At 41.3% G+C, this 13,839-nt stretch overlaps 1 protein-coding gene across 12 annotated transcripts in view; it reads left to right on the plus strand.

The window, feature by feature from the left end:
* The window catches only part of APBB2 (amyloid beta precursor protein binding family B member 2), a 398,629-nt gene that overhangs the window by 154,290 nt on the left and 230,500 nt on the right, over positions 1-13,839 (plus strand). The gene's annotated exons all lie outside the window — the stretch shown is intronic.

Below are 13,839 nucleotides of genomic sequence, written 5' to 3' on the forward strand. Positions count from 1 at the left end.
ACAATACAGTCTGCATAGATTATTCACTTGAATAGACATGTCAGAATTGCTGTATAATCCTATTTTGAAAGTTTGACTGCAATCTCTGCCCAATTAGACTGATAGTCGGCTCCTCAGTGTCCTTCCCTCCCGGTCGTTGCTGAAATCTCACACTGCTCAGAACAAGCTACAACTGTCAGTCAGCCTGGGTGGTAGAGACTGAATAAACTGAACTCTTACGCTTTATAATCTGGACTCCCACTCTTTATCTGGACAAATAAAATGCTTATTTTAATATCAAAATTACGTAGCCATTTTTAGATGGATTTTCAAAGTAAGAACATCGGCTTCATTTGGTCTAAGAGAGTTATTTATTAATGTATGCAGTTTGTATTGTGAAATCTACTGGTAGATCCTTTTTAGGTATCCCTAAAGTCATGTAGTGAGAATTTCCATAAGTTCTTATTAGAGGGTAACGAGTTATTAGTGGGTGGCCCCTGGTCAGGAACCCCTCTAATCGCGAAATCAAGGCTTAGGTACAAATCTCTCCATATTGAGGAAAATGAAAATCAGCAATGCAAGTCAATGTGTCCGTGAAAAAAATCGATGACATCTGAGTGCAGGACGATTTTCACGGACTGTCAGAATGGAGAAGGTGGAGGAATTTAAAAAAATTCTTTCTCCACATACTGTATAAGAAAATTGGATGACAGTCATACCAAAGTGATCAGACTCGCATCAGAATTTGGTCAGAATAATTGGTCTGATTTTCTCGTACACGAAAAAATCAGATGTTTGAATGAGGTGTTATGTGGCGCACCATTTGTATTAAATCTAAGCAGAAAAGTGTTGAAAATCCTGATAAGTTGACTACACCCAATTAAAGTCCCATAGATTTTATATACCATCTGTGGGACAGGTTAAGGTTTAAAAAAATAAAATAATTTAAAATATGTGCCCGACATACAAAGATATGCACTATATTCATAGTTTCAGACACTGCAGCAATAAATATGTCTAGAAATCATTATAAGTTGTGTCAGGAATTATCAATCAACAGCAGTTAAATGCCTGAAATTCAGTTTAGTATGACGGAGAGGGAACACTAATTTAGTTTGAGCATTTTTGCAAGCTACAGGGAAAATTATTGAAGACTGGCGCTTTGTTTGTTTGTTTGCCATTCTTGAACCAGGATTCACTTTTAGCTGCCCAGACTGCACAGTCAGAAATTTACTATAGTCACTGACCAGAGAACATTCCTGCTATAATTTAAAGGGGTTATCCACTACTAATACACACACCTCTTAAACTAAATGTTCAACCCTGATAAAATAAACAAACCTATACTCACCTCCCGTACTCCAGCTGTGTCGGCACTCACGGTCCCAGGGCTGTGATGCGGTGAAATGACATGTGATGCCCATCTCCCGAGATCTCGCTCTGAGCATGTGCCGACCGCGGCAGCCATTTTCCTGGAAGCCACCGCATCACAGCGATGGATCTGCGGGGGCCTCTGGGCTTTCACAAAATGTCGGCAGAGCCCTGCCGCACCACAAAGCACCACCACCGCTCCTGTCGCAAAATACTGGTGGAAACACCGGGAACCCTCAGAGCGCCAATGCTGCACCAGCCTGGGATGGTATTTACCGGAGGCCACCTCACCAGCCTGGACCGCCGAACAACCCCTGTGACCACTCCTCCACCTGTGCCGATCCGCCCCGGTAAGCTGAATTCGGACTTTAAGACGGACCCCCATTTGACACATTTTTTTTTTTTCAATATTTTCCTTCTAAAAATTTGGTGTGCGTCTTATGGTCAGGTGCGTCTTATAGTATAGCTATATATATTTATATAGCTAAATACGGTAGCTTGAAAGAGGAGGGTGATGGTTAAGCCTGCAAAAAAGGCAAAAAAAAGTGGTTGCACATCAAATTGGAAGAGGCTCTATCCTGGCCCCAGTATTGTCCAACAGTTTTATAAATGATCTAGATAAGGGAACTGAAGGTAAAGTGATCAAATTTGCAGATGATGCAAAGCTAGGAGGGATAGCTATCACCAGAGAAGACAGACAAAGGATTCAGAAGGATCTAGATAAGCTTGAAAAATGGGCAGTGACTTAAGGCCCCGTCTCACATAGCGAGATCGCTGCTGAGTCACAAGTTTTGTGACGCAACAGCGACCTCAGTAGCGATCTTGCTATGTTTGACACGTACCAGCGACCAGGCCCCTACTGTGAGATCGCTGGTCGTGTCGGAATGGCCTGGACCTTTTTTTGGTCGTTGAGGTCCCGCTGACATCGCTGAATCGGTGTGTGTGACACGGATTCAGCGATGTCTTCACTGGTAACCAGGGTAAACATCGGGTTACTAAGCGCAGGGCCGCGCTTAGTAACCCGATGTTTACCCTGGTTACCATCGTAAATGTAAAAAAAAACAAACAGTACATACTCACATTCCGGTGTCCGTCAGGTCCCTTGCCGTCTGCTTCCCGCACTGACTGACTGCCGGCCGGAAAGTGAAAGCACAGCACAGCGGTGACGTCACCGCTCTTCTGTTAGGGCCGGCGCTCACACAGTACAGGAAGCGGACGCCGGGGGACGCGAAGGTGAGTATGTACTGTTTGTTATTTTACATTTTACACTGGTAACCAGGGTAAACATCGGGTTACTAAGCGCGGCCCTGCGCTTAGCAACCCGATGTTTACCCTGGTTACCCGGGGACCTCGGCATCGTTGGTCGCTGGAGAGCGGTCTGTGTGACAGCTCCCCAGCGACCACACAGCGTCAAAACAGCGACACTGCAATGATCGGCATCGTTGTCTGTATCGCTGCAGCGTCGCTGTGTGTGACGGGGCCTTAATAGAATGGTATTTAACAGGAGAAATGCAAGATTCAACATCTGGGCAAGAAAAACGAAAATTACACATATAGAATGGGAGGAATAGAAATAAACATCAGCACATGTGAAAAAGACTTGGGTATACTGATAGATCACAGGCTGCACAAGAGTCAACAGTGTGATGCAGCAGCATAAAAAGGATAACAGTTCTAGGATGTATTAAGAGAAGCATAGAGTCTAGACCACGTTAAATAATTATCCCCCTCTACTCCTCCTTGGTCAGACCTCATCTGCAACACTGTGTTCAGTTTTGGGCACCACATTTTAAAAAAGACATTGAAAAACTGTAGCAAGTTCAGAGAAGAGCTACCAGGACGGTGAGCGGACTGCAAAGTATGACCTACAAGGAACGGTTAAATGATCTGGGAATGTTTAGCTTGCAAAAAAGAAGGCTAAGAGAAGACTTAATAGCTGTCTACAAATATCTGAAGGGATGTCACAGTATAGAGGGATCATACTTATTCTCATTTGCACATGGAAACATAAGAAGCAATGGAATGAAACTGAAAGGGAGAAGATACAGATTAGATATTAGACAAAACTTTTTGACAGGGTGATCAATGGAAGTACTCAAACAGAAGCTGGACAGACATATTTCTGAGATGGTATAATGAATCCTGCAGGATTGCTAAAGAGGCAAACCAGAACCTGCGCGACACTGCAAAAGACCCTCAGAAAGATTTGGCTGACTCTGGAGTTGTGGTATGTTGTTCTACTGTTCAGATACACCTGCACAAAAATGGCCTTCATAGAAGAGTCATCAGAAGAAAATCTCTCCTGCATCCTTACCATAAAATTCAGCATCAAAAGTATGCAAGAGAACATCTAAACAAGCTTGATGCATATTGGAAACAAGTCTTGTGGATCAATTAGGTTAAAATAGAACTATTTGGCCACTATGATCAAAGGTATGTGTGGAGGAAAAGGGCACAGAATTTCAGGAAAAGAACATCTTGCCAACCTTTAAGCATGGAGGTGGATCAATCATGCTTTGAGTTTGTGTTGCGGCCAATGGCACGGGGAACATTTCACAGGTAGAGGAAAGAATGGACTAGTCTTTAACTTTAGGCCCTATAGAGATCATTTCATCTTCAACTTGCTTAACTGACACAAGAAAATAACAGTAGTTTTGACCAGTGGTGCCCAAACTTTTACATGCCACTGTATGGACATACTCTGCCCTTAAAGCAACACCCACTATCTAAAAATGTTTGGTGAAAAAAAAATAAATCACAATTTATTTTCTGTTGGATTCATGTGAGAAAAAGAACTCCATATGACTCCTTAACCCCTTTCTGACATTGGACGTACTATCCCGTCGAGGTGGGGTGGGCCTGTATGACCACCGATGGGATAGTACGTCCAGCGCGATCGGCGGCGCTCACGGGGGGTGCGCGGCCGATCGCGGCCGGGTGTCAGCTGACTATCGCAGCTGACATCCGGCACTATGTGCCAGGAGCGGTCACGGACCGCCCCGGCACATTAACCCCCGGCACACCGCGATCAAACATGATCGCCGTGTGCCGGCGGTACAGGGAAGCATCGCGCAGGGAGGGGGCTCCCTGCGGGCTTCCCTGAGACCCCCGGAGCAACGCGATATGATTGCGTTGCTGCGAGGGTCTCTTACCTCCTCCTCGCTGCAGGTGCCCGGATCCAAGATGGCCGCGGCATCTGGGTCCTGCAGGGAGGGAGGTGGCTTACCAAGTGCCTGCTCAGAGCAGGCGCTTGGTAAGCCTGCAGTACTGTAAGTCAGATCGGTGATCTGACAGAGTGCTGTGCAAACTGTCAGATCAGCGATCTGTGATGTCCCCCACTGGGACAAAGTAAAAAAGTTTTAAAAAAAATTTCCACATGTGTAAAAAAATTAAATAAATAAAAAAATTCCTAAATAAAGAAAAAAAAAATATTATTCCCATAAATACATTTCTTTATCTAAATAATAAAAAAAACAATAAAAGTACACATTTAGTATCGCCGCGTCCGTAACGACCCCACCTATAAAACTATATCACTAGTTAACCCCTTCAGTGAACACCGTAGGAAAAAAATAAACCGAGGCAAAAACAACGCTTTATTATCATACCGCCAAACAAAAAGTGGAATAACACGCGATCAAAAAGATGGATATAAATAACCATGGTAACGCTGAAAACGTCATCTTGTCCGCAAAAAACGAGCCGCCATACAGTGTCATCAAAGAAAAAATAAAAAAGTTATAGTCCTCAGAATAAAGCGATGCCAAAATAATTATTTATTCTATAAAATAGTTTTTATCGTATAAAAGCGCCAAAGCATAAAAAAATGATATAAATGAGGTATCGCTGTAATCGTACTGACCCGCAGAATAAAACTGCTTTATCATTTTTACCAAACGTGGAACGGTATAAACGCCTCCCCCAAAAGAAATTCATGAATAGCTGTTTTTTTTTCTGCCTCACAAAAATCGGAATAAAAAGCGATCAAAAACTCACGTGTCCAAAAATGTTACCAATAAAAACGTCAACTCGTCCCGCAAAAAACAAGACCTCACATGACTGTGGACCAAAATCTGGAAAAATTATAGGTCTCAAAATGTGGAGACGCAAAAACTTTTTTGCTATAAAAAGCGTATTTTAGTGTGTGACGGCTGCCAATCATAAAAATCCGCTATAAAAAATGCTATAAAAGTAAATCAAACCCCCCTTCATCACCCCCTTAGTTAGGGAAAAATAATAAAATTTAAAAAATGTATTTATTTCCATTTTTCCATTAGGGTTAGGGCTAGGGTTGGGGCTAGGGTTGGAGCTAAAGTTTGGGTTAGGGTTGGGGCTAAAGTTAGGGTTGGGGCTAAAGTTAGGGTTAGGGTTTGGATTACATTTACGGTTGGGATTAGGGTTGGGATTAGAGTTAGGGGTGTGTCAGGGTTAGGGGTGTGGTTAGGGTTACCGTTGGGATTAGGGCTCTCAAAATGTGATGCAAAAACTATTTTTTGCAATTAAAAGCGTCTTTTCGTGTGTGGCAGCTGCTAAACAAAAACCCACTATAAAAACCCACTATAAATAGTAAATCAAACCCCCCCTTCATCACCCCCTTAGTTAGGGAAAAATAATAAAATAAAAAAAATGTATTTATTTCTGTTTTCTCATTAGGGTTGGGGCTAAAGTTAGGGATGGGGCTAAAGTTAGGGTTAGGGATGGGGCTAAAGTTAGGATTAGGGTTGGGGCTAGAGATTGGGTTGGGGCTTGGATTACGTTTATGGTAGGGATTAGGGTTAGAGGTGTGGTTAGGGTTATGGTTAGGGTTGGGATTAGGGTTAGGGGTGTGTTGGGGTTAGGGGTGCGTTGTGGTTAGGGTTGGAAATAGGGTTAGGGGCGTGTTCGGGTTAGGGATGGAGTTAGAATTGGGGAGTTTCCACTGTTTAGGCACATCAGGGGCTCTCCAAACGCGACATGGCGTCCGATCTCAATTCCAGCCAATTCTGCATTGAAAAAGTAAAACAGTGCTCCTTCCCTTCCGAGCTTTCCCGTGCGCCCAAACAGGGGTTTACCCCAACATATGGGGCATCAGCGTACTCTGGACAAATTGGACAACAACTTTTGGGGTCCAAGTTCTCTTGTTACCCTTGAGAAAATATAAATTTGGGGGGCTAAAAATCATTTTTGTGGGAAAAAAAAAGGATTTTTTATTTTCACGGCTCTGTGTTATAAACTGTAGTGAAACACTTGGGGGTTCAAAGTTCTCACAACACATCTAGATAAGTTCCTTGGGAGGTCTAGTTTCCAATATGGGGTCACTTGTGGGGGGTTTCTACTGTTTGGGTACATCAGGGGCTCTGCAAATGCAACGTGACGCCTGCAAACCAATCCATCTAAGTCTGCATTCCAAATGGTGCTCCTTCCCTCCCGAGCACTGCCATGTGCCCAAACAGTGGTTCCCCCCACATATGGGGTATCAGCGTACTCAGGACAAATTGGACAACAACTTTTGGGGTCCAATTTATCCTGTTACCCTTGTGAAAATACTAAACTGGGGGCTAAAAAATCATTTTTGTGGAAAAAAAAATATATATATATTTTCACGGCTCTGCGTTATAAACTGTAGTGAAACACTTGGGGATCAAAGCTCTCAAAACACATCTAGATAAGTTCCTTAGGGGGTCTACTTTCCAAAATAGTGTCACTTGTGTGGGGGGTTAATGTTTAGGCACATCAGGGGCTCTCCAAACGCAACATGGCATCCCATCTTAATTCCAGTCAATTTTGCATTGAAAAGTCAAATGGCGCTCCTTCCCTTCCGAGCTCTGCCATGCGCCCAAACAGTCGTTTACCCCCACATATGGAGTATCGGCGTACTCAGGACAAATTGCACAACAACTTTTGGGGTCCAATTTCTTCTCTTACCCTTGTGAAAATAAAAAATAAGGGGCGAAAAAATTTTTGTGAAAAAATATGATTTTTTATTTTTACGGCTCTGCATTATAAAATTCTGTGAAGCACTTGGTGGGTCAAAGTGCTCACCACACATCTAGATAAGTTCCTTAGGGGGTCTACTTTCCATAATGGTGTCACTTGTGGGGGTTTTCAATGTTTAGGCACATCAGGGGCTCTCCAAACGCAACATGGCGTTCCATCTCAATTCCAGTCAATTTTGCATTGAAAAGTCAAATGGCACTCCTTCCCTTCCGAGCTCTGCGGTGCGCCCAAACAGTGGTTTACCCCCACATATGGGGTATCAGCGTACTCAGCACAAATTGTGCAACAACTTTTGGGGTCCATTTTCTCCTGTTACCCTTGGTAAAATAAAACAAATTGGAGCTGAAATAAATTTTGTGTAAAAAAAAGTTAAATGTTCATTTTTATTTAAACATTCCAAAAATTCCTGTGAAACACCTGAAGGGTTAATAAATTTCTTGAATGTGGTTTTGAGCACCTTGAGGGGTGCAGTTTTTAGAATGGTGTCACACTTGGGTATTTTCTATCATATAGACCCCTCAAAATGACTTCAAATGAGATGTGGTCCCTAAAAAAAAATGGTGTTGTAAAAATGAGAAATTGCTGGGTCAACTTTTAACCCTTATAACTCCCTAACAAAAACAAATTTGGGTTCCTAAATTGTGCTGATGTAAAGTAGACATGTGGGAAATGTTACGTATTAAGTATTTTGTGTGACATATCTCTGTGATTTAAGGGCATAAAAATTCAAAGTTGGAAAATTGCAAAATTTTCAAAATTTTCGCCAAATTTCCATTTTTTTCACAAATAAACGCAAGTTATATCGAAGAAATTTTACCACTATCATGATGTACAATATGTCACGAGAAAACAGTGTCAGAATCGCCAAGATCCGTTGAAGCGTTCCAGAGTTATAACCTCATAAAGGGACAGTGGTCAGAATTGTAAAAATTGGCCCGGTCATTAACGTGCAAACCACCCTTGGGGGTAAAGGGGTTAAAAGATAGTTGGCATCAGTGTCGGACTGGGGCACCAAGGACCCACTAGTTACCAACTCCATGACCCCAATTTTCAGCTACATGCAAATGTGACATTATTGTCAATCGCAAATTTATATAACAATGAACTGGATAGATTATTAAGTGAATAAGATGCCGCCTCTGTCCGCACATAGTGACTCAAGTATATTGCGCCAAGTACTGCTCATATAAGAGGGTGGTGGCCCACTCACTCTTGCACAAGGGCCCACCAGAGATTCTCCTGTACTCTTGTGGGCCAATCCAAGCCTGGTTGGCAAATTGAGATAAAGACACTAGGCATTAGCAGCTTTTTTTCTGGCTACATTTGTGTAATAAGAAAAAATAACAACTGTTCCAATTAAGCTGTGAATGTTCAGCTATAATTTTTTCAGATTTGCAATTAAACAGCTGTATTTCTATATGTGAACTGCAACGTTTCCCCCCGCAATTTAGAAAAAATATTGCATCGTAGATGCAACATGTGAACGCAGCCTTAGTATATCTGTCCATAAATTCTAATAGCTCATTGATCGTATAATAGTGAAAAAAAGGATTATATACACCAGTATCAAATGTACAACTACAGCAGCTCCTGGTGATAATATAAAATCCTTGTGTATAGTCTTGTTAAAAAATAATAACACTGAAATAAAGAAAGTACCACCACGTTGGCTATAGATGAAAGTATAGATAACAGGACACCAGGAATCTGTAAATATAATATTGTCAGACTGTGAACCTAAAAACACACTGTATTTTTTACTCTGCTGGTGACAGCTCCTCCTATTAAGTCAAAGGATCAATTTCCTTCTATATAATCATGAACTCTTATGGTAGTCATCAAGGGTGGTGGGATTATGCAGAACCAATGTGTAGAAGCAAAATCTAAAGTCCCGTGTGTATTCTGTGTGCCACGGTGGAAGTTGATTCCAGAGCGGTCTGAGGATATCAGAGCTTCCAAATGTCATTTTTTATGAAAAGCAGGGTTGGGAAAGGTAGCTAGTGATCATACTTTATTCAGATAATTAATGTTTATGGCCAACCTTCCGACTTGGTGCTTTACAAATTTTTGGTTGATTTTTCAGGAAAGTGGCATAGCCCCAAAAATTGGCTAAAATAGGAAGCATTCTTAGGTTCTTTCTGTTCCAAATATAGTGAAAGGTATTCAAATAAGGCCTTAAAAATCCATCATTCTATTATAGATATCATTTCCTTTTTACTTGTGAGGAGAATAGCTCTTATTACTGAAAGAGCTGTAATCAGGACTCAGAAATTGGCGGTACGCTTCATAAAAATGCTATTTTATGCATAATTTCACTGTTGCTTGACATTTTCCTATGCTTGAAGTACCCACACAGGTAACAATTTTATGCATTTTATTTGAATTATCCTTTTAAAATGATCTCCATTGAATAATATGCCGATATACAGAATTCATTTAGCATGATACTATCATGCATTTTATAGTGTGATCATGTTTTAATGGTGTTTTTTATTATTTATTCTACATGGTATACATTTTTACACTTGAAGATTCTGTCTTTGGAAAATAGTCACTACAATTTTATAACGATATTATATATAAATAAAATTAATATATATATATACAAATACTAAACTTTTGCAGATGAGGAAAACAAATGCTGCAAAGTAAGAATGCTATAAAAATGTAAGTATAAATAGATTATTTTTTTTAATCAATTAACAAGATGAAAAGTGAACAAAGAGAAATAAAAATCAAAACAATATTTGATGTGGCCACTCTTTTCCTTCAAAACAGCATACTTTTTTGTAGTCACACTTGCAAAAAGTCAGGGATTTTGTGTCATTATAGTCAGGTGTATGAGTAACCAACTATACCAAACAGATGAGAATGGTCATTTTTATACGTATGCTGAAACACAGTTAGTAACAGAAACAGCCTGTGTATGAGGCTTAAACTAGTTGAGGAACAGAAAATTATGCTACAAAGGTGAGGTTGTAGAAGACCGTTTCACATCTCAGGTCATGAATAATGGCAAGGCTGAGCACAGCATCAAGACACAAGGTAGTTATACTGCATTAACAAGGTCTCTGTAGACAGTGATTTCAGAGCATACTGGAATGTGCTGTTCAAGCTCTTTTGAAGAAGCACCAAGAAATGGGCAAACATAGACACAATGGTAGCCAAGGAAACACTTCATTCATACTATCCTTTAGAATTGGAAGATGCCCAGCAGTGCCATCAAGTCAGAACTGGCAGCAATCAATGGGACCCCACTTCACCTATCTGTTGTTCAGAGAAGTCTGGCCAGAATTGGTCTTCATAGAACAATTGCAGCCAAAAAAGTCATACCTTCGACATGGAAACAAAGCAATGCAGTTCAGATATGCACAAAACCAGAAATTGGGGTGGAGAAAAATGGCAGTAGGTGATCTGGACTTATGAGTTAAAATTTTAATTATTTAGCAGCTTGTTGCCGAATGTCATGTGAGTGGTAAAATAATGAATGTCTGCAGGCAACAGTGATGAATGGTGGAAGTTCTTTGCAAGTTTGGGGCTGGAGTTAAACCAATAGTGTTGGGGATTAATGACACTTGGTACTTATTCATCATGCAATGCCATCTGGGAGGCATCTGATTGGCTCCAAGTTTATTCTGCAGCAGGAAAACTACCCAAACATACAATGTCATTAAGAATTCTGGAAGTGATGATATGGCCCCACAGAGCCCTGATCTCGCATCATCGAATTTGTCTGGGATTTCATGAGGAGACAAAAGGATTTGCACAAATCCACATTCATAGAAGATCTGTAGTTAGTTCTCCAAGATGTTTGGACAGCCTCCCTGCTGAGTTCCTTCAAAAGTTGTGTACAAGTGTAGGTAGGAGAATTGATGCTATTTTCATGGCTGAGTACGGTTACACCAAATATTTAGATTTTTCTTTTATTTGTTCACTTTGCATTTTGCTAAATGATAACAAATATACTATTACCAATTTTGTAAGCATTCTTATTTAGCAGCATTTTTGCACGCCTGCCTAAAACTTTTGCACAGTAATGTAAATAGTGGAAGATTGGCTGTAGGCAAAAGGAATCATTGCACAGTAATAAGAGAGTGACACAGACATTCTGTACACACTAGGCTTTTCTTTTTGGTGTACAAAACTGAATTATTATTTATTTATATAGCACCATGGTGCTGTACATCAGAAGGGGTTATATCAAAATACAAATATCACTTACAGTAAACAAACTAACAGTGACAGACTGGTACAGAGGGGAGAGGACCCTGCCCTTGCGGGCTCGGCTCACATTCTACAGGATTATGGGAAAGGAGACAGTAGGTCCGGGTTTGCAGAAGCTCCGCTGGTGTTGAGGTGGCCGTGTGGTCATTACAGGTTGTAAACTTTTTTGAAGAGATGGGTTTTCAGGTTCCGTTTGAAGGATCCAAATGTGGTGGATAACCGGACGTGTTGGGGCACAGAATTCCAGAGGATGGGGGATAGTCAGGAGAAATCTTGGAGGCGATTGGGTGAGGAGTGAATAAGTGTGGAGGAGAGAAAGGGGGTCTTGTGAGGACCGGAGATTATGTGAGGGAAGATATTGGGAGATTAGTTCAGAAATATACGGAGGAGAAAGTTTATGGATGGCTTTGTAGGTCAGTGTTAGTAGTTTAAACTGGATACGCTGGGAAATTGGGAGCCAGTAAAGGGATTTGCAGAGAGAGGAAGCAGGAGTGTAGCGAGGAGAGAGATTAATTAGTCGGATAGCAGAGTTAAGGACAGACTGGAGGGGTGCAAGAGAGTTAGAAGGTAGGCCACAGAGGAGGATGTTGCAGTAGTCGAGGCAGGAGATGATTAGGGCATGGACAAGCATTTTGGTAGAGTGAGGGTTGAGGAAAGGACTGATTCTGGAAATATTTTTGAGCTGGAGGCGACAGGAGGTGGCAAGAGCTTGGATGTGCGGTTTGAAGGACAGGGCAGAGTCAAGGGTTAATCTAAGGCTGCGGATTTCCGCGACAGGGAAAAGTGTGATGTCATTTATTGTGATAGATCAGGTAGGGAACATATGCAAAACGGAGGAAGGATAATTAGTTCAGATTTGTCCACATTGAGCTTGAGGAAGTGATAGGTGAAGAAGGAGGATATGGCTGATTGACACTCTGGGATTATGGAGAGCAGAGAGGTGACATCTGGGCCAGAGAGGTAGATCTGAGTGTCATCAGCATATAGATGGTACTGGAAGCCATAGGACTTTGAGTTGTCCCCCTCCAAGGGTATAGATTGAGAAGAGAAGGGGTCCTAGGACAGAGCCTTGAGGGAAACCAACAGAGAGAGGGTGAGATGAGGAGGTAGTGTGGGAGTAGGAAACGCTAATTGTGGGTAAGGTATGAGGAGATCCAGGATAGGGCAAGATCTTTGACAGCAAAGGAGGAAAGGATCTGTAGTAGGAGGCAGTGGTCAACTGTGTTGAAGGCAGAGGACAGGTCTAGAAGGAGGAGTATAGAGAATTGTCTGTTAGCTTTGGCTGTAAGTACGTCATTAGTAATTTTGGTCAGGGCAGTGTCAGTGGAATGGTGGGGACGGAAGCCAGATTGTAGGTTGTCCAAGAGCGAGTTATATGCAAAGTGAGAGGAAAGTTCAGCGTGGACGTGCTGCTCAAGGAGTGAATGCAAAGCCTTTACACATAACAAATGAACCCCTGCTTAGCTGAGCCCACTACCAAACTATTCAAGAAAGAAACAAAATGGTTGTGTGTTAGTTTACTGTAATAACTCAGTCTCTTAAACAGAAACTTTCTACCTCTTCAGAAATGTTTCCTCCATCCAGGGGTATGCACATGATGTCTTCTTCAGGTATCTCCACCACAGAAACCACCTGAAAAATGTATCCAAAAATACTCATAAGAATGAATATCAGCATTTCCATGTAAAAACGGCTTGCTAAAGGTTCAGGCTTTTGAATGTCTTCTAATGACTGCAAGAGTCTAAAAATGCCAAAGGTCAAAAGAAGTGACATGTTCATCCTGCTGGCATTTTCCACTAGCATGACACTCTGTACTTTTACAATACAAATCAGTGAGAAAGCTCAAAAGACGCTGAATTTACCTATATACTAAATACCAACATGTGTACATATATATTTTATGTGATTTATTTACTGATACATACTGTAATTGCTAGATATAGTTTGTTTGGGATTGATGCCATCTGACAGTTGATTGCTGGTTGGACATTGTCATGGTCTGACCCTCCTATACAATGTAAATGGCAAGGAAATCTGTGTCCATAAAATGGCCGTCTTCTTTATAACTGATTTTGAACATTATACCTAACTGTGTACTACAATACCGAAATATATATTTACATATTTGATAGGAATCATGCATTTATATATGGCTGACAGACAAATCCTAGTTATATATTATTCACATATTGTAGCTGAAATTGGCATTGTGGACAAATAATGGCACCAATCAATAGCGATTTTCCCTAAGTGGGGCGCTTATTGGTGGACACTAAGAATTAGATGAGG

This window comes from Ranitomeya variabilis, chromosome 1, assembly GCF_051348905.1.
Source record: "Ranitomeya variabilis isolate aRanVar5 chromosome 1, aRanVar5.hap1, whole genome shotgun sequence".
NCBI lineage: Eukaryota > Metazoa > Chordata > Amphibia > Anura > Dendrobatidae > Ranitomeya > Ranitomeya variabilis.